Source organism: Syzygium oleosum, unplaced genomic scaffold, assembly GCF_021117445.2.
Source record: "Syzygium oleosum isolate NSW1041296 unplaced genomic scaffold, Sole_v2.1 Sole_v2.01, whole genome shotgun sequence".
In the NCBI taxonomy this organism is placed as follows: domain Eukaryota; kingdom Viridiplantae; phylum Streptophyta; class Magnoliopsida; order Myrtales; family Myrtaceae; genus Syzygium; species Syzygium oleosum.
In genome coordinates, this window is record NW_026607485.1 from 18,785,294 (window position 1) to 18,807,941 (window position 22,648).

A 22,648-nucleotide genomic window follows, 5' to 3' on the forward strand; every position below is an offset into this window, starting at 1 on the left:
AGGTATTTGATTTTCAGAGTAGTAATAGTACCTATCACGAGAAGGATCAGTGCATTAAAGATTACAATATTTTCTTATTCAGTTGTTTACTAAGTGTTATGGAAGCGCTCTTCAACAAAATCTTTATGCTAATATGCTTGTAAGTCTCAAAGATTTTCTTTAACTATGCTCCCACAAAGTTCCTACCAAAGCACGGATAAGTTGTTGTCCTCTGCCTTTTCTTTTACAGTTCGGCCCCACTACAAGAATAGTGATTGACCATGATTATGATCATCAAGATGTAGTCACATGATCACATAATGTAATCTTACCATAAAACAGCAAGAGAACCACCTCATAACAGCAAAAATCTCAGAGGATGAAAGTAAATGGAGAAAATATAAAGACAACCAAAAGATTTTTTCCCTTCAACACATGAAGAAAAAGAAAAGGTTGACTGAAACCTAATTCTTGTTATCTCTCTTCTTCTTTTTCTTGCGGTTAGGAATTCAGTAAGAGTACCATGGCTTGTGCCAGGTCCGGAGAAAGGTCCGGATACTAAATAGGCCACTCATCATCAATTGCTATGTCAAGCGACTAGAGAAAGGTTCGGTTCCTAGGCAGGTAATCTTTACAACTATGTCAGGCGATTGGAGACAGGTCCGGGTCCTAAACAAACAACCTATTGCTCCGATAGGCGACCGAAGAAAGATTTGTGTCTTGGACAAGCAATTTCTCTATCAAGGCAACCGAAGAAAGGTTCGGTTTCTAGATAAACAATTTGTTCCTCTGACAGGTGATCGAAGATAGGTTCGCATCATGAATAGGCCATTTCTCCTATCAAGAAAACAGAAGAAATGTTTGGATCCTAGACTAATAATTTTTTGGCCCAACAGGCAACCTGAGATAGGTATAGATCTTGGAAAGGCAATATTTGCCGTCAAGACGACCGGAGATAGGTCCGAGACCCAGACAACTAATTCATTGCTCTGACAGACGACTGAAGATAGATTTGGATCATGAATAAGTAATTTTCAATGTCAAGGTAACCGAAGATAGGTTCGGGTGCCAGTTCATGCCTCGAATTATTCTACCAATTCCGCAAGGTAAGTGATCCCATATATGTTTTATTTGCTTAAACATGCATCATCCAAAAATGGGTTCCATGTTCCTGACAAAATATTATTCATTGCATTTACATAATCAAAATTTAGGTATCAGTTTGTCTTTGAATGCAATTCACTTTCAAAGAGGGAGAGTTGTTAACACCTAAATTTTGACTACCCTTTCAGTGATAAATTACATAGAAAATTAGGAGTTAAACTTTACCTCCGTAAACACAAAAATAGTATAATTTAATTGCATAGCATACATACATTAGAAGCATTTGTATTAATAGCAATAGAATTTATTAAAATATATTTTCCTTAAAAAAGAAGAAGAAGAAGAAGAAAATAATTATTAAAAAACGGGGCGATTCGACCTGGTTCCTTTTTCTCCCCTTGTTCTTTCTTTCTTTCCACGACCTAGCCCTTTCTTCCCTCTCCTTTTTCCTTCTCAACCCAGCCCTCCCACACGCCTGCTTCTCTCTTGTCTTCTCTCCCTCCCGAGAACGACAAACAGGAGGAAGGGGCTACCACAAAGGAGATGACAGCTGCGATTCAGAGAAGTGGAAGTAATGACACATTGCTACGGAAAACTTACGACCATTTTAGCCGAAAACAGACCTAACTCAGCTCTAAGAAATGGACCGGCTGCAGGCGTGTACAGAGGCAGGGATGGTGCGCTGATTGGTGGCATTTTCGAGCTGAAAATGGAAGGGAGAGGTAGCTGGCTTCATTGACCATCTAGAACCGCTCAGGAGGATGCTAGAGAGAGGACTAGTGACAATTTTTAAAGAGAGGGGAGGGGGGGCCGAGGAGGGGGGAAGCCACGGGAGAGAGAATGACGGAAACAAATTCCTAAATATAATACAAAAATTGCGGAAAAACGTGCCCATTTTCATACTTGAATCACCGATCGTTTAAAGTATATTACATGAATGAACATACCTCTTTTGCCACAAATTAAATGCACTTATCGCAGCCTCGAGAGAGAGAACAATCCTTAGATCGTTGAACAAAATCCCTTCTGCTTTGTCCTTTTGTGAGAATAAGTTTCTGTTTATGAAAAAATGCAACACACACCCACTCTTACGTGTGTTCTCACTTTTTGTGTCTAGACAATAACTGCCAATTGCAGTTATTTCCTTTCATGGGCTGGGTTAGCCCATCATGAGCGGCCCATCATTCACAAAGAAAACCCATCATCTCCCACTCGCACATGGTGGGCTAAACATTAACTCTCTCTTCTTTGCAATATTCATACTAGCAAATAATCCGTGCGACCAGCATACTTCGAGAGCTCGTTGCGATGCATCTGTTAGGAATACATAGCAGCTCAAAATTGGGCATTACGTTATCGAGTAGATATAGTATGCAATACCCTAGATCAATCAGTCACATTTATATCTCTCTTGATCTCTTTTAGTATCTCGTATATTGTATTCACAACTATGATTTACTTAAAATCATAATTGGTCGACTTGTGAATACAAAAATAGAATGTGACATCATAAATAAATTGATCTTCCTCTTTTCTTAAACCTCTCTATTTCAGTCCAGCACGCTTTTCTAGAAATGCCCCATTAGATCGAATCATTCATGACCATTGGCAACACCCTAAGATAGCGAACACTGAATAAAAACTTTGAGAATAAGTCAGAGTCGTGAGGGTACTAAATGAGGAACTCTGTATCCTCAAGAGTCTCACACGGCATAAAGTTGAGATCAAGAACTTTTGCCACTCTTATCGGTCGTCTCATGCATACGTAGTATGAAATACATATTACAGTATTAACTCCTTTCCCATGGAGCGTATGTCTTTACATTCAATACCGTACAGATGATAGTTCAGACATACTCAATGTCTAAACTTGAGTTCACGTATCTACTCTTCTAAAGAATCCATTAGAACTCATATCTGGCATCAAAGACAGATAAAGTAAAATATGTGGACTATTTTACTTTCGGACATAGTAAATGTTATGTCCTCATCTTAGCATTTAGCTAAGGCGACATTTATATTTTAAGCTTGAGCTCTCGATTATCACCTAGATAATAATAAGCTTAAAATTGTCTCATCTCTATTTATCACATAGTAAATAGAGGCGATTACTCGTGTGAGTAGGTTAATCTTATCTGTCCGACATACTTTCTTGACATAATACACTAAGTATTAAGATGCATAAATAAAAAACAAATCATAGGCATTAACAATGATATAACAATTTCATTTAAATGTGAACATTCAGGGAAATTACAATATTCAGTACATCAGCATCTACGCAGTCCTAGAGATTTTACATGACCATTGAAAACATCTCTAGGAATTGGCTTCGTCATAGGATCTGCTATCATTCTATGCATAGATATGTACTGCAAGTTCACATCCTTTCGTTCTACCATATCTTTAACAAAATTGTACTTGGTATCTATATGTTTGGTCTTGTCATGATATTTCGGATCCTTGGTGTATGCTATCGCTGCTTGACTATCACTATTGACTAACAATGAGTTTTCAGCATTCTTAGCAACACCTAAATGATCCAAAAATCTCTTAAGCCAAACACCTTCTTATACTGCTCCTGACAACGCCACGAACTCAGCTTCCATCGTGGACAATGCTATACATGTTTGTTTCTTACTGCTCCAAGATATGGCGCCATTATTCAGTAAGTAAACAAAATCAGAGGTAAATTTCCTTTCATCTAAATCTCCTCCCCAATCAGCATCTGAGTAGCCTTCAAGTCGCAGATCCTTGCCTTGATAACTCAGTGAATAATTAGCAGTACCCTTTAGATACCTCATGATTCTTTTTACGGCTTTCCAATGTGCTTGACCTGGATTGGATTGATACCTACTTACCATCCCAACTGCAAAACATATGTCAGGTCTTGTACACATCATAGCGTACATTAAACTTCCAATAGCACTAGCATAAGGAACACGTTTCATTTGTTCCTTCTCTTGTGGAGTCTTAGGACACAACATATGGCTCAATCCTTCACCTTTTGCAATAGGAGTATCCATGGATTTATAGTCTTGCATACAAAATCGTTCAAGAACTTTATTTATATAAGTCTCTTGCGAAAGAGACAATAATCTCTTAGAACGATCTCTTGAAATCTTAACTCCAAGAATATATGCAGCCTCACCCATATCTTTCATCTCAAAATTGGACGATAACCAACTCTTAATAGTATTAACCAACTCCATATTGCTTCCGGCAATCAGTATATCATCAACATATAATGATAAAATCACAAATTGATCTTTGGATCTTTTGATATACACGCAATGATCTTCATCAATCATTGTAAAATCAAACGTCACTATGGCATTATGAAAACGTATATACCATTGTCTCGAAGACTGCTTAAGGCCATATATCGATCTTAGAAGTCAACATACCTTTTGTTCTTGGCCTTTCACAACGAAGCCTACTGGCTGCTCCATGTAAATTTCTTCTTCTAATTCTCCATTTAGAAAAGCAGTCTTTACATCCATTTGATGTAATTCAAGTCCATGCTTGTCACTATTGCCAGAATAAGGCGAATTGAGGTAAATCTCACTACAGAAGAGAAAGTTTCTTCATAATCAATTCCTTCCTGTTGATTATACCCTTTCGCCACTAGGTGAGCCTTATATCTTTCTATTGAGCCATCGGATTTGCGTTTTATTTTGAGAACCCATTTATTCCCAATAGCTTTGCGTCCTTCTGGAAGATTAACCAGTTCCCAAACATGATTTGACTTTATTGACTCCATTTCTTCTTTCATTGCAATCATCCATTTTTCTTTGTTAGGGCAATTTAGAGCCTCATTTACATTCCTTGGCTCGTCTTCATCTTGTGGAGCGATCATGAAAGTTTCCCCTTCAATGTCAAAACGTCGTCGGGGAATACTTTTGCGACTTGTTCGCCGTATGGGAGATTGTATACGTGGTATATCATTCTCCATTATGCTCCCACTTGGATTAGATAATGACGGAATCGTCTCATCAAAAGGTTGCAATTGAGATTGAGTCGAATTCAATTCCTCACTTCTCACATTGCTTCCACTTGGACGAACTTTATCGATTTTACTATCAGGATCCAAGGTTTCAAATAGTGAGTAGTTCTCACCTATTTCGCCCTTCTTAGGAAACTCATTCTCTAAGAATGTGACATCTCGTGATTCAAATTCAGTTATACTCCCACTTTCTTGCTCACCTATAAATACATATCCTTTTGAGGTTTCCGAATACCTTATGAAGATACTCTTCTTACCTCTAGGACCTAATTTCCCATACTTATGAGAAGATTCATGTGTATAAGCGGCACAACCCCAAGGTTTCAAAAAACTCAAAACGGGTTTTCTACTTGTCCATAACTCATACGGAGTGAAAATAACTGATTTAGAAGGCACACGGTTAAGTATGTAGGCAGCAGTTAATAAAGCGTCACCCCAAAAGGTGATAGGTAAGTTAGCCTGCGCCATCATGGACCTAACCATTTCTAGTAGGGTTCTGTTTCTCCTTTCCGCAACACTATTTTGTTGAGAAGTATAGGGAATAGACAACTGTCTTTCTATTTCCTTTTCATCACACAAATTTCTGAACTCATCATATAGATATTCTCGACCTCGATCGGATCTCAGTGCTTTTATTTTCTTATCTAATTGATTTTCCACTAAGTTCATAAATATCTTGAAGCAACTAAAAGCCTCAGATTTATGAGAAATCAAATAGACATATCCGAATCGAGTATAATCATCAATAAATGTGATAAAATAAATAGCCCCATGTCTAGCCCTCACATTCATTGGACCACAAATGTCAGAATGGATTAACTGCAAAGGAAATTCAGCTCTTGTTCCTTTTCCAAATGGTTTCCTTGTTGTTTTCCCAGCTAGGCAGTGTTCACAAGTGGGCAAATCGACTTTTTCAATATTGCCCATTAAGCCTTCTTTGGCTAATCTATTCATTCGTTGTTGGCCTATATGGCCAAGCCTAGCATGCCAAACGTTTACATCATTATCACACGAAGTAGAAGACGTGAAGTGGGAATAACAAACATTGACATTTACAGAATCAACATCCAGTACAATAAAACCATCTAGAAAATAACCACAACCATAATAACTCGTATCTAAATACAAGTCTACACCATTGTTATGGAAGTTCAAATTAAAACCAAGTCGAATCGACACTAAAACAGACACTAAGTTCCGACGAATTTCCGGAGCATATAATACATCATGTAGGAACAAAGTGCGTCCACCACGCATAATTAACTGGCAGGTGCCAATTCCTTTAACATCAGCTCTGGAGTTGTTCCCTACATAAATCCATTTAGTTCCCGTTGGAACTCGTCGAAATTCTACGAAGGCTGCTCTATCCTTTGCTACATGGTCTGTTGCTCCCGAATCTATAGTCCACAAAGGATTTGATTCAGTTAGAAATATAGAACTTGATACATAAACAAAGTTCTCAATAATACAAGATGAGTTAACCTTCTTTGGCTCACGACAATCGCTAGCAAAGTGGCCTTTCTTGCTACAGTTGTAGCACTTCACTCTTGACATCTTTTTCTCATGAGGACGCTTTCCTCTTTGGTGTTGTTCATCTCTTGGTTTCTTCCCCGAAGAACTCGCTCTCTTACCTCTCCACCTTCTGAACGAATCAGGACGCTTGCGCTTAGAGCTCGAAGGCCCTTGTGAGTTAGAACCTGCATAGTAAATATCAATTACCGGCTTATCCGCCAGGAGACGGTCCTCCTCTAGCTCTAAGTGGCGCACTGCATCCTCAAAGGTTTTGATGTTCTCATTGTGAGTTAGATGCAACTTCATATGCTCCCAACTTTGAGGCAAAGAACAAATCACTGCTTGCACTTGCTGCTCATCAGTCAGAACATGGCCAGCATCCTTCAGCTCATTAATCATGTTTGACATTTTCCTTAAATGTTGTTTCATGGACTGACCATGTGGCTTCTTATATGAGTCAAATCTTATAGTGAGCTATCTAAGCTTGGTTACAGATGTATGACCAAACCTTGCTGCCAATGCTCCCCACATCTTCTTAGCATTTTCAAAACGCCTAAACTCTCGCATGACATCATTTTCCATGCTACTCAGCAACGTGATGCGAGCAATGGAGTTCTTCCTTTTCCATATAGCAAATGCATCCTTATCTCTCTTATGTTGTGCAGTGTTTCCATCTTCAGGCTCTACCATAACCAGGTTAAGAGCTTCAAGAGCCTCTTGCTCTTCTAGCACATATTGGATTTTCATATGTCAAATTTCATAATTATCACCGTTAAGCTTCTCTCCTTTGTTCAGTTCAGCAACTATATTCTTTGATGCTGAAGCCATGGTATCTGAACATTTCAGATATATACGCACGAATTATTAATGCCACTCATTTATGCATCAATTTTACACAAACTGATTATATTAATTAATAATTTCACATAGGCTTTAGATTCGAAAGTTCACTATGTTCCCAACCATCATAAAAAAAAACTAATGTGAAATTACCGTTAATGTAATCATTAAGGTAAAATTACGTTCTTTAAAGTTACTAAAACTTTTAGAACTCCCACTCAACTCCATATGATACTAATAAGATAAATATTAAAACAGAATAGTACTATAAACTATTCACAACATGAATATCCATCAACATTCATTTACCTAACACTATGTACATAAGGAATGAATCCATCAAAGGAAATAAACATAAACACCAACATAAAAAGAACTATCCACCCAAGATATTTAACACCAACCTATAGTGAACATATCCATAAGAGCTTACGAAAAATAGATAAACACAATCAGGTGGTGATATTCTTTCTATAAACCGAAAATGACTTATGAAAATCCTCAGGAAATTCTATTTTCTTTGGCATCCAAATGGAGGCACCCGGAAAACCCCTAGATTCGGGCAACGTATTGCGCCGAGACCGATTCAATGCAAGGGTTGACGTCCATCTTGCCCCGACCCGTATGTACTCTATCATGAATTGCTCCACAATCATCTTATAGCTCGGACCTTCTAAGGTGTCCCAAACCCTATCAATCATTCTTCCCAACTCATCAGGAATGGTGTATTTGAGAGCTCCGACCATCACATACTCTGGCATTACGAAACCATTCCAAATGATATCTTGTATCATTTGGTTGACCTTGATGATGTGTGTCATCATGTCATCATCAGCATCCCACCGGTAAAGAGCCAGCTTGATTCTTAGTTTCTCAAGCTTCTTCTTTTGAGCCGCCGTTCTGGGGATAATAGGAGTTCGATATCTTCGTACCATTATTCTTGCAACAAATGCAGAAAAATAAAAGGATTACTCATAATACAAGGTACAATTTTTTTTTTGTTCGCCGGTCAACACCGGTCAACGGTGGTCAACGCCGGTTAATGGTCAACGGGTCAAGTCTACGGGTCGGGTGGACTATCGGGTCAAGTCGGATCCGGGTCGGGTCGGGTCTGAAAAACCCGGTTGAGCAACCGCATGGCTGACGTTAGCGAGACGTCAGCCACGCCGTACACGCACGCGGGGAGGAACTGCCACGCACGTACCACGCACGTGCCGGCGAGACCGCCACTTGCAGCGGCGCGTGTGGGCGCGTGCGGCTCCTCCCTGCCGCGTGCCACCCATCAAAATTCTCGTTTCGACGAGTACTACGACCCTACAGTTTTAAAATTTAATTTTACCGCACGGAATTTCGAAAAACAATGCGGACCAGTACGGTCGGGTGTCGGTATTTCGTACCCGAGCGTTCGTCGGCGCCGTTTCACGAATTCCGACCAATATTCCGTGTTATGCACACTTGCAACGATTAGGAAACAAGAACACTTGCTCTGATACCAATGACGGAAACAAATTCCTAAATATAATACAAAAATTGCGGAAAAACGTGCCCATTTTCATACTTGAATCACCGATCGTTTGAAGTATATTACATGAACGAACATACCTCTTTTGCCACAGATTAAATGCACTTATCGCAGCCTCGAGAGAGAGAACAATCCTTAGATCGTTGAACAAAATCCCTTCTACTTTGTCCTTTTGTGAGAATAAGTTTCTGATTATGAAAAAATGCAACACACACCCACTCTTACGTGTGTTCTCACTTTTTGTGTCTAGACAATAACTGCCAAGTGCAGTTATTTCCTTTCATGGGCTGGGTTAGCCCATCATGAGCGGCCCATCATTCACAAAGAAAACCCATTAGAGAACAACAGAGAGAGAGAGAGAGAGAGAGGTGAGACGGGGAGTGAGAGTAAAACTAGAGAGTGAAATACGTAGCTCGGTGTTACTGGAGCTTCATCCAACGTATGTCGACACCTGCGGCTCCCTTGTCTTGGGGTTCACACCTTCGGTAAGCCCTGTTCGCTTCGTTTGAGACTCAATCGCGTTTTACCCCAAGGATCCCGGCTCAGTGACAACGACGACCGCGAGTCAGACTCGCTTCCTGGCCGCCGTCGCGAGCTAGGTAGGGCCTCTTTACCCGAGCGCGCAAACGTGCTCTATTCTGCCCTGTTTGGTGCTCGTCGGACCAGAACCTGCAATTCTCCGGCTTGCGCGCATTCCGACCCCAACTACATTGTGCTTTGCTGCTGTCAGGTCTTTGTTTATCCTTTACTGTCTATCTCCGTCCTCGTCTGAGGCCCCGGTTGGGCTTTTGTTCGTTTCTTAGACGGTACACGCCGCCTGCTCGACGAAATGCCTAAGTGAGATGGTTGTTTGTGTTTTTCATTTACGGCCGGGACTCACTGTTTTTCATTTATGCCTTTGCTCAGCCCGAACGAATCGTCATTGTGCTTAGGGTGAGCATGGTTCTAGGTTCTACCTTAAAACCTGAGAACTTGTAGATTTCAAATTCCAAGATATGTAGGATAGGTTCCAGGCTTTAAAAATTGGGAACCTATTTTGACGGGTAGGTTCCAGGTTCTAGGTAAATAAAATATGGAACCTGAAACCTAAATGAGTTTTTTGCATTTTTTCTTGGTCTATATTTTCACGTAATCATGTGGTGTTTCATAGTATTAGATGATAAGTGTATAATGTAGAACCACTAGTCAAAGCTTTCATTTTATGACTTGTTAATATTTCATATTTTTTGTGTGTCTAAATATAAGTTGTGGTCAGTGGATCAAAATAACAAGTGATTGAACTTGGGTAGGCCCTAGAACCTATGATAGGGTAGGTTCCAAATTCTAAAAATTGAGAAACATATTTATTTGAACCTTTATAGAACATGAAATTACTCACTCCTAGTATCGATTCACGCAATGACTTCTTATTTTAATTGTATTTATTTGAATCGTAATGCCAGGAAAACTAGTCTTTTGTATTCTTTTTGGTGAATGACAAGCTTGTTCAGTATTGTTGCGTTCATTTTCGTTTTGTTTAACTAAAAATGAAATAAATAAATAAATAAAAACCTGTGAGATCTTGAAACCTACCTTGGAACTTGTGACAGGGTAGGTTCCAGGTTCCAAGTTCCGACGGGTAGGTTCCAGGTTCCAAAAATGAAGAACTTGTACTCGATGGTAGGTTTTAAGTTCCAAGTGGAATCTGTAAGGAATCTAGAACCGCTCATCCCTAACTGTGCTAAAGTTGAATCTAGCATGTTCATTGTTCATGGATTTTGGGTCTAAGTTTGAGTCTTGCATAAATCTATACCATTTTTGGAGCCACCTGCCAGGTGTTCGATGAAATGTCAAAGTCAAATTTATTTTTACAGTATTCGTTCTCCACCCGAGCTAAGTTCTTGTCCTTGTTGTTAATTTTAGGTGTGGGCTCAGCTTTATTTTAGTATTGGGTTTTATTGATTTTGGGTTGGCCGGTTCAAGGTCCAACCCAGGTCCGTTTATTTTATATATTATATTTATTATTTTAATATAAAAATATTTTAAAATTAAAAAATTAAAATTAAAGAAGGATTCCGAAAAAAATTTATTTTTCTAAAATTAGGAAATTGCTAAGAAATTAGGATTTGAGTAGTTTTCCTTAAAAACGTGCGAAAATCTATTACCAAAAAAATTGTTCTCAAATTGAACAAGCTCTTAGAGTTTTATAATAGGATTTTGGGTGTTCTTAGGAACGAATGCTATACCGTTGTTTACGCAATTCTATTTTGATTATTGCTTGATTGCGCACTTTTGATATATTGATTGTTGTTTCCCTTTAGCTTGGTTAGGAATAGGACTTTAGGATTCACAACTCGTAAGATTGTTGCATGAACACTTCAGTTAGTGATTGAATAAAGTTAGGTACCGAAAATGAACTAGTTGGGTAATTAGTGTAATCAATTTCTCGAACTTATTGAATTTTCAGTTGGTCGGAGTAAAGTAATTCTCCCGTTACTTTACTTGGGTATCTAATTGACCCATCAAAAATTTATTAGTGACGACTCCTAATTGAAAATCATTTATATGTTAAAATTTTGAACCATAAATCGTGAATTAGTATGGGCTTGGGAGAACCCGAGTTAAGTATAGTCTTAATAATTCTTAGCCAAACCCTTAGATGGTGCATCGGTCCGAGGAGGTTGCGACAGATCCGAATTAATTGGACGGGCTTCCTCGTCCACAAAGAATTCATCATAAAGATAAGAATCACTCGGTCACAAAAGAGTAAAAGACCAACCCTCGGTGAAATGTATTTCGCTTATTCCCAACGAAACAGACTATATTGAGTTCCCCACCATAGAACTCAACAGTTACACTTATTTGCTGTAGTCTTATAATTTGGCCCCTCAAGACACGATTTCTAGATTCAGATCTTCGTAACGAAAGATAAGGGAAAGAAATAGGGTTTCATCAAAAAAATGATAGGAATAGGAATGGCTTCTATCGCTTCCAACATGCATTGTGAAGGATCATGTCCAAAGCATCATGTAGTGAGCGGGTGTACAACTCAGAATCTATGAACCCTTGCTTAGCTGGCACGACTACTCTCAGATTTTCCGCATAGCTGATCATCGTTATTTCGAGACTCTGCAAAAAGAAAGCACGAAGGAATTATTTCATGTATTTGTTACATCATTGAGTTACATCATTGATACGAAGAAGCAAGCCACTCGCGACTTAGTCTAGTGAGTACGTGCTATGGTAAATAAGAAGAATCAATTTTTTGAATTCAAAATTCTGTGTACTCCTAAAGATGGCATAAGAGCATAACTATTACATAAAATGTTAAACATTTGTCTTTAAATCCATCTATGTCCCGAATATCGAAATCTATATCAATATTTCGGAAGATGATGCATGTAACGGCTGCGAAATTGAGGCCTAGTACCAATAAAGCCAAGGTAATTTTGTGCTCTTGGGCAGAAAATCAAAACTTTACAATAATTACATAAATACCTCGGGTGAGCCGACGACGGTGAAGTACATGCCTTTAACGGGATGATTATCCAGAGACAGTTTCTCCATTGGCCCTCTAACGTTGGAGATGATCATGCTCGAGTTTCTCATTGTCCTGTTAATGTGCCTTGCTACTTCCTGCAATAATTAAACACATTTCGTACAGGCAAACAAGCATCCATTTTTGTTAACAATAATATCAATAAGGAGTAATGCTAGGTACACTTAAAACCAATTTACAAAATATATGACAGACAGCAAGAAATTATACAACAAGATCATGCCGCGTTCAATACTTTTACTAACTTATCACATCACTTACCATATCAATTTTGTAAATTAGACTTAGGCTCTTTTTGATTTGCAGAAAATATTTTCTTCATTTTCCAGCGTTTAGTTTGCTTAGGAAAATGAGTTAATGGAAAATGTTTTCCTAGTAAACGGAAGTCCTATGCTTAAATTCAGAAAAAAATGATTTCCTCTTTTGAAAAATCAAAAAACATTTTCCAAAATATGACTAAGTATTGACGCACGGACCTGAAACTCTACACTTGGGCACGAAAACCCTAACGTTGATTCTCAGGTCCCGACATTCATGACCAAGTCTCCAACGGCCGGGCCCAAGTCCATCAAGGTTGAGCCCAGGCCCCCAACGCCCACTTCCGGGTCCATCGAGGCCAGGCCTAAACCCTTGCTACCCATGCTTGATTCCCCAGCACCCTAGCCCGTAAAGGTCGTGCTTAGATTCCTGACAATCGAGCTCTAGCCCACAAAGGCCATGCGCGGGCCCTCGGCGCTCGGGGTCGGGTCCGTGTTAATTAAATGTTCCTTCCTATAAAAATATTTAAAAAGAAATTTGTATTTTAATAAATTTTTTAAACACAAAATTTTAATTATTTTGTTTTTTCTCTTTTTTTTTTCTTTTTCTTTTTCCTTCTCCCTCAGCCACTGGCTAGCCATGGTGACGGAGACAGCCGGCAACTAGCCACAGGTGAGGCCAAGACCTTGCCGTCCGTCACCGTGGCCAGCAACAGGTCATGAAAGATGGAAAAAAAAAAGAAAAAAGAAAAAAAATTGAAAATTTGAATTTTTTGGTAATTTTTAGATTTTCCCTGCCAAATAGCGAAAAATATTATCTAGTTCATTTTTAGGATTCAGCCAAATACCGGAAAATATTGTCATTTTCTTGGGAAATGACTTCCTAAAAAACATTTTCCAGAAACGTCACATTTTTCGTAAAACAAATGGAGCATTAGCATACTTAGCATTTCTGATTAGTTAATCATTGCGACGTGTGCATACCTCTGGGTTTCTGCATTTCTTCATCATGTCTAGCAGCATCCCCGTGAGGACTACACCGAAGGAGCCGTTTCCTCCTGATCACTTCACGAGCATTGAGGACAAACTTCAAAGGATCAGAGAACTGAGAATCGCCTGGTTCCACCTTTGGTATTGGCACGTGCAAGAATGCAAAATTGTTTCCCCATGGTGACTTGGAATTAGGTCGGACCATGTCTCTCACTGACTTGTAATCTCACAAATTCCTCGTATTCAGGAACACCAGCGCTGTGGAGTTGGAACTCAAGTTCGAGTTTTGGGCTCGCTCTTTGCATGTACAATCGGGTCGCCAAGAAGATTATTCCGGTAATCATGTCGTTGATGGTCTGTTTTATAAAAGAGAAAATTCAAGTGAAAAGGACTGATGATACGTAAGCATTTTGCCCTCAAAGTCGTAGCATAATTGATTGATTCGAAGCCTTGAAATTATTAATCGACTTCTGTATAATGAAAGAGTAAATATGCCTACAGTTCCAACTTGACCCTATTTCAAGAAATAATGTTGCATTTGTATCGTCGAATGCTACTAAAGATCATATCATTTGAGGTCGATTCCCGTCCACTAATGTAATATTGATATATTACTCCGTCAAATGTCTTACTCATGCTTGTTAAATGTGAATAAAGTCCAAGAAAGATTTAACGTTGGATCAAGAAACATCCCTTTATTGTATTTATTGTCATGGATAATGCAAGGAAATGCCCAATATGGCGACCTAATTTTAAAAGAGACATAATTTAAAGCTGAAAAATGTAAGTGAACTAATCAAGCTGATAAAGACTTTTTCTGATTGGTGGGTTTGTTTAAAAAAAATCAATGGTGCACCTAGACATATATTTCTAAAATCATGATATTAAATGCAAAATTATCTTTGGAAGAAGATATTAAGTAGTTTTCCAGAAGTTATCTTCTATATATTATAAAAAGAACCAGTTTCTAGCTCAATTGTCTTTCTGTTCTCAAGGATGTGATGTTGTGCTTTTGTGGCTTGGAAAATCTTCACACACGTAAAATAAAAAAAAAATATTATGCGCATTAAATGCTTAAATCCATGTTGTTTTCCTCGGTCAAACCTTGTACACCCGGAATACTAGCTATATCCTAATTAACTGACTGAATATACATTATAGTAAACGTCTAAAATAAATATCACCTAAACTACGTATATTTTGCGAATACGTTAGAAAACATAGTAACTTTTGAGCTAGTTATATGAAGGCAACCATTACAATGCAAAAGATTAGAGACAAAAAGTGTACCATAAAAAGTAAAATGCTAAAAGATCGACTTATGCATGTGTGATGCAAGAAGCTAGTGTTAGTATAGTCTTCAAAATGATATTTGTTACCACTCGAAGGCGAGACTTGATCTCTTTGATGCAATCCAATGAGAACGTGATCGTCGACACCGAAAAAGGCTGGAATCTTTCCGAACCACACCGAATCGGCGACAAATCATCCTCGACACGAGTGCTTTTCAAGACGCTCCAACAGAAATCTCTTACAGTGTCGACAAACGGCCAAAAACATCTACTAACCACCTTCCGAAGTCCAATGTTTTTGTCATCTCTATTGACTGAGCTGGAGTTATTCACCGAGGGAAAGGTTACCGGAAGAGAAGGATCGTCAGCTCTTTGAAGGCAAGACAAGAGAGCACCCACAAGAGAATAGCCATCCCCGAGCGCATGGTGAAGCTTGAAAATTAGGGTTCCTTGTGCTTCACTGGTTGGACACTGGATAATATGTATTTCCCACAATGGTTGGCCTTCTGGATATGGTTGCATAGCTATTTGCGAAATGTAGCTTTTAAGGAGACCGTCATTCTCGGACGGAGATGATGTGCCCTTTGGAGAGGAAAAACAGGGGAAGTGTACATGGTTTTCCACATTCACTTCCACCTTCTTCCATTTTCTTCCTCCCTTCTTTCCCACCACCTATCCAAGACAAAAGAAAACAAAAATAATAGCCAAGTATGTGCAGTGAATTAGGGTTTATTCATTCAAGATATGTGACCATGCACGCATATACACTAATTACCCATATGTCAATCCCACCAATGGTGAATATATATACATAGGGTACATACATACATACATACACGCATACATACATACCATGATAGAAGAGAAGCGTGGGTTGATTGGGAGGAAAACATCTTTGATCAGCAACATAGCCTGGGAGTCATCGATTGAAATTCGGATTCCAACATACCAAGAACAGAAACCGACAACACTTTACTGTTGAAGTACTGTCCTGTAGGGCTAACTGGCTCAAGACCTTCGTCCTCCTTTATCAGCTCCATTGGACTTGTGTGTAAACCCAATCTAAGAGTAACAGGTTTAGAATTCATAGACAAGTCCATGAAAGAATCGGATGTCACTGATATATACATATGTCCACCGATGGTTCTTATGTTTCTGGCCATCCTTGTGACTTTGTGTACTATGACTCTCGGTATAGGTATTAGTTGGGATAATAAAGTGTTGATAGTGAGAAGTCGCCATGCGTAGGACATATTTTATATGGACGTGAAACAAGTGTACCGAAAAAATCATAAACACAGTTTTTGTAACGAACCCAATTCAATCCACATTGATCAAAGCTGAGTACTCAAAAGGATGGCCATTTACAGGTGAATCATCATTTACGAGTCGGTTCACAGGGCATATCCTAACTATGTCACGCTTCTTTCCACCAATTGGGTGCTTGAGGCTCTTCAAGCTTCCGACTGCATCCCCGTGTACCGAACATACACTGCGAAGTTGTCAGAGCGCACATGCGCACATGATCGCTCTCAAGAAAAATATGTGTTTTGATTAGTGGAAGCAATTGCCTGATTGACTTTTATGAAAAGGTTTAGTTAGTGAGTGCTCTCATCACACTTATTACACATGCCGAGAAGATATTCGACTTTCGAAGTATAAATTGTGGGGAAAAGTGCCAAAAAAGTCCTAAACCTTTTGTATTAGTGCCAATTTAGTCCTAAACCTTTTTTTGGTGCCAATTCAGTCCTAAACCTTTTGCATTGGTGCCAATTTAGTCCTAAACCTTTTTTTTTGGTGCCAATTAAGTCCTAAACCTTTTAAATTGGTGCCAATTCAGTCCTAAACCTTTTATTTTTGTGCCAATTTAATCCTTCCGGTCAACTTTGACCGGAATTTTGATGTGGGCGCTGCCGGCCGGCGCGATCCAGGCGCGACGTGGCGCGACGTGGACAAAATAAATAATATTTTAATATTTTTTGAATTTTTATTTTTTCCTTTTTTTTTTTTTTTTTCCACTTTTTTGTTTGGTTTCTTCTTCATCGGCCGGTCGCCGTACGGCGACCGGCCAGGCAGCGTGGCCGGCGAGCTCGACCTCGCCAGGCCCCGGGAGAGCGGCCTCGCCGGCGAGGCCGAGCCTCGCCTTGGTCGGGCGAGGCTCGAGCCCTCGCCGGAGGCCGTGGCGAGGCGAGCCTCGCCATGGTCGGGCGAGGCCCGACCTCGCCGGATCCGGCGAGGTCGAGCCTCGCCCGGCCGCCGGCGAGGCTCGACCTCGCCAGATCCGGCGAGGTCGGGCCTCGCCCGACCATGGCGAGGCCCGACCTCGCCGGATCTGGCGAGGTCGGGCCTCGCCTAGCCGCCGGCGAGGCCCGACCTCGCCGGATCCGGCGAGGTCGGGCCTCGCCCGACCATGGCGAGGCTCGCCCTCACCGCGGCCTCCGGCGAGGGCTCGAGCCTCGCCATGGTCGGGCGAGGTCGGCCCTCGCCGGCGGCTGGCGAGGCCCGACCTCGCCAGATCCGGCGAGGTCGAGCCTCGCCCGACCATGGCGAGGCTCGGCCTCGCCGGCAGGCCGCCCTCCCGGTGGCCGGCGAGGTCGAGCTCGCCGGCCGCGGCCTCTGGCAGCGTCGCCGGACCGGCGACCGGCCAATGAAGAAGAAACCAAAAAAAAAGTGGAAAAAAAAGAAAAAAAGGAAAAAATAAAAATTCAAAAAATATTAAAATATTATTTAATTTGTCCCGTCGCGCTTACGCGTCGCGCGATGTGACGCCGCCGGCGGCAAAGCGTCCACGACAAATTCGGTCAAAGTTGACCAATGACTAAATTGGCACAAAAATAAAAGGTTTAGGACTGAATTGGCACCAATTTAAAAGGTTTAGGACTTAATTGGCACTAAAAAAAGGTTTAGGACTAAATTGGCACCAATGCAAAAGGTTTAGGACTGAATTGGCACCAAAAAAAGGTTTAGGACTAAATTGGCACTAATGCAAAAGGTTTAGGACTTTTTTGGCACTTTTCCCATAAATTGTGCATATCACTTATTGGTCGATACATTGAAGATTACGGTATTTTTTATTTAATTATTTGATGAGTGTTGCGGAAGCACTCTTCAACAAAATCTTTATGCAAATATGCTTTGGCGTTTCAAATATCTTCAACGGTGCTCCATAAAGTTTCTAGGAAAGCAAAGATAAGCTATTGTCCTCTGTTTTTCTTTTCCTAGTTTGCCCTCAAATTCAGGAATCGTAACTAACAATGACTAGATGACCTTGAAGATTTATCATGTTTGCAAAATGTAATTTTACTATATTTACAAATATCATTTTAAGTCAGAAAGCAGTACTTCAATTATAGAAATTAATACGATTTATTATTTGTAATTACTTAATGAGCATGCCAAGCAAAAACTTTCTCGATCTATTCCGATTTGCTCTCTAAAGGGTTGGCTGTAAAAAGAATGCTCAAGTTGTTACAATAAAGACCCATTACTTTATCATTTACTCTTGTTAAGTTTTCACCATAGTTGTTGTAATATTAAGGAACGTGGAAGCTAATCCGGATCTTGCAAATTAAGTCAATGCGAAAATCACCAGAGAAATAACAGGGAATAATTTAGAACGCCCAAGATTTACGTGGTTCGATACGACGTATCGGTACCTACATCCACGTCCTCACTGCCTCTGGCGAGGAATCGAGCCTTGCTGGTGAGGGCAAAGGCAAGCCTCACCATGGCTGGATCTGGTGAGGGTCAAGCCTCGCCGGCCATGGGCGAGGCACGACCTCATCGGCGAGGCTCGAACCCTCGCCAATGGTCGCGAGGTCATGGCCTTCAACCACAAGGCCTCTGGCATGCCTCACCCTCGCCATTCCTAGCCTCTAGCCAGTCGTCGAGGTCCGGCGATTGGCTAGAGGAAGAAGAAAGGGAAGGAGAAAAAAGACAAAGAAAAAAAGATAAAGAAAATTTAAAAAAAAATAATTTGAAAAAATATCAAAATATTACTAAAAGTTGTCCACGTCAACGTCGGCGGTGCCACGTAGGCTGGCTGATGCCCACATCGGCAATATCCAGCCAAAATCAATTGGAAGGACTGAATTAACACTAGATCAAAAGGTTCATGACTAAATTAGCACCAAAAAAAGGTTTAGGACTAAATTGACACCAATGCAATAGTTTTAGGACTTTTCTAACATTTTCCCCTGGGAGAACACTTAGTCTTTCACATTTGAGAGTTTACGAAAGCATTGCCTATGCTCATGTCTTGAACTAGAAAAGATCGTAGTTGGAAAACAAGAGCAAAAAGCTCATTTTTATTGGGTATGAATCCTCATCCAAAGCCTATGAATTATTCGATCCTAACACTATGAAAGTGAGCAGAGATGTCAAGCATAGTAAAAAGCCAACTTTACAATTTCTAACAAAGTTATAAAAGTTCAATGGGTAACAACAAGCTATTGTATCTTTACAATGATCAAATACTAAGGCACAAGGTTAGTACTCATGGAAAGTTAAGAGGATGAGTGTAAGAAAACACTCTTAATGATGTTCAAGGTTTTAACAAGGCAATGCTAATGTAATAAGTTAGGAACTTCACCTACATGAACATAAGAAATGGTGCCACTTCTAACCAAAGTCGGATGAACTTTTGTAAATGTTCATGAATGCAGGAAGGAACACAAGGCCATAAAAGTGCTTAGGCATAGGAAATTTCCAATTGAATGTGTGTAAATTCATATGTGTGATTATTCAATTAACAAATGAAATCATGGCTCAAAGTTTTATCTACCATTAATTTCGTTAAATTATTTACACTAATAGAATGCTTAAATCTTAACAGATACCTTCTTGTATGTATGAATTTATGTAAATTAGAACAAATAAATAACTAAGTAGGGGATTGTTGAAATAGTTTGTTATTATGAAAAAAGATGAGTCTTGGTCATGAAAAGAGGTTACTCTTGATTATGAAAAGAAATGATTGTTGATGAGAAAAGTGGTGATGGTTCATCATGAAAAGTGGTGATGTTTGGGATAAGTACCTATTCCAAAGAGATGTGTCGATAACACAAAATCATACATTTTCCATCACAACTATATTCAAGGATCACAAATGTTCAAAACAACAACTTTTTCTTTGTAAAACTCTTCTTCTCTTTTCATATGCACAATACGCACAACTTTGATAACACATTCAAGGTGAAATTTCAAGAGAGAAATTGAGTAATTACTGAAGTCGTTTCTCTATGGCTATCCTGACAGCAACAATAGTGGGGGCAAATAATACTTTGATCGTCATCACGCATCAAAGCATCAAATACTTATAATTACTACTCTGTCTTCATTAACAATCAAATTTCCCCCACAGAGGACAACTACGGCATTGACCTACACATGAACCTCCCCTCAAGCTCTGGAAAGATGGCAAGCGAATGAAGGTATTTCCACAATGTTTAACGGTACGTCCTTCTCCCAAACCCATGCAAGCATCCCTCCAAAATCAGCATGCTTTGCGGACACATTCGATTCCATGGATTGCCAGTGAGGGGAACAATAAAACAGTGTCTTACCGAGGAGTAATTGTGCTTCTGTCATATTTATTTCAGTTAATTGGTCTTCTTACAGCCTTCTGATGATTTATACTGCTCAAGCTGAGTGCATAGAAGCTACTTATTTAGGTTTATGTTCTTTGATCTATTATTCTTTTTCCTCTCTCATTCGTTCTTTTATATCTTTGCTTGTTCAGATGATTTTGCGGTGGTCAAGCAAAGAGGTTAAACCAAGTTGAGAAGAGGAGGGTAGATATGTGTATGATATTTCTTTTACATTGCACAAAAAAGAAAGTGACTGCTTTCACTTGAATGTAGTAATGGGTTGAGAAAACTTTCCCTCTCTTCCTTTTCCTTATGAATGATCACATTGATTTTCCTTCTCTCATGTACTCATTGAGCTTTCCGCTGTGAAAAGCATCATGCCCTGGTCCTTTTGATATGATTCTCCAATCCTGCCTGTGCAACATGTATTAGGTGGATCATTGGATTATGATGCATGCCAGCAAATAAGTTGGCCATTTTTCATATGTTAGAAAAGAAGACTGACCAAAAGCTTGATGAGACAGAGAGTGGTTGGGTTGGGTTAGATTCTGCAACTGAAATCACATGTTAGGAAGATGCATGAGTTGGGGACATGTTAGAGGAGCATGAAAAAGAGTGGACCTTCTCATTGAACATGATATTAATTGCTGCGCACGTGTTGCGGGACCCCTTCCCCTGTTCTTTTTTTTTCTCCGTGTTGTTGTGGGAAAGAGACAATTCATGCGATGAGTTGATGCTTTCGGGATTTAAATTACGAAAGTCGGGTAATTATAGTCTTCCTTTTATGTTATTTCTTCGTTTTGGTTGTAGCGTGAAAAGGACTGGAGTTAAAGATAACCAAACACCATTATTGGTTTGCATGAAATTTCCCATCTAGTTGTGGGTGTCGTGAAACCTGACAATGACATATATATAACCGAAGAACCAAATCCTACGAAAACATTCAGAAAATCATAGGACAGTTGCTACTAAGGTCGTGTAGGAAGTAAGTTTCAGGAGAATCGACTAACCTGTTCAATGCACAACGAACAAATTTTTCAGGAACGTACATTGAATTACCAGCGAATGATGGACGAATCTATTTCACGTTGGTCCGAATACAATCACGAGAAAAGTATTCTCGTTCCACAACGTTAATGCCAATTGTTTTCTCAAAGTAAATACGGAATCCTTATGTGCCATTCTTTGATGAAGAGAGGATAGAGAGAGAGAGTTCTATTCTTCAGAACTTACTTATCTCTTGTTAGATTTTTATACTGAGAAAGTTACCTTAACTTCCCTTAAGAAACTCTCCTCGCACCTCTTCAAAAGGTGTCTCTCAGACACACTTCTAATTAGAGCAAATGGTGCCCTTTGGACACACACTCATCATGGGTGGACCGACGAAATATAACATCTCCCACTCGCACATGATGGGCTTGATGATGCTCTATCAAGAACATAAGGCATTCAACATTCATCTACTTTAGAAACAATTCATACTGGTAAGAAAGTCGTGCGATCAGTGAGTACACCTACACTTGGGAGCTCTAATTATGCACCTGTTAGGGATAACATAATGGCTACAACCCTACAAGAAATAATCAATTGATGTCTCACAGTGCCCCAGACATATTTTGTTACATCAGTGCAAGTATACCTATCCCTTAAAGGCTATACTTGACTATTCTCAAGAACACCATGTATTTACAATTATTTCCGAAGCCATCGAAGGCGAAATAATTGGTCAACTGGTAAACACATGTGATAGATGTAAAATAACAATAGTCTTCCTTCGTACTTATGTCTCTCTCCATTTCAGAACAACTACTTTCCTAGACACGTCTCATAAAGCCATATCTATTCATAACCGCCGGTAACATGCTAAAGTAGCAACATTGATCTTCTACTTCGAGAACATAATCAGAAGTAACATATGGCACAAAGTGAGGTAAATTATAAATTATCTCAAGGACTCACACGATGAGTAAATGGGGATAATTGTACTCATCTCACATGTAGTATAAATTACATGCTATAG

General features: G+C 39.7%; 1 pseudogene; it reads right to left on the minus strand.

Moving 5' to 3' along the window:
* Nucleotides 1–11,889: 11,889 nt before the first annotated feature.
* Nucleotides 11,890–16,242, minus strand: LOC115683439 (wax ester synthase/diacylglycerol acyltransferase 7-like; annotated as a pseudogene).
* Nucleotides 16,243–22,648: the final 6,406 nt, after the last annotated feature.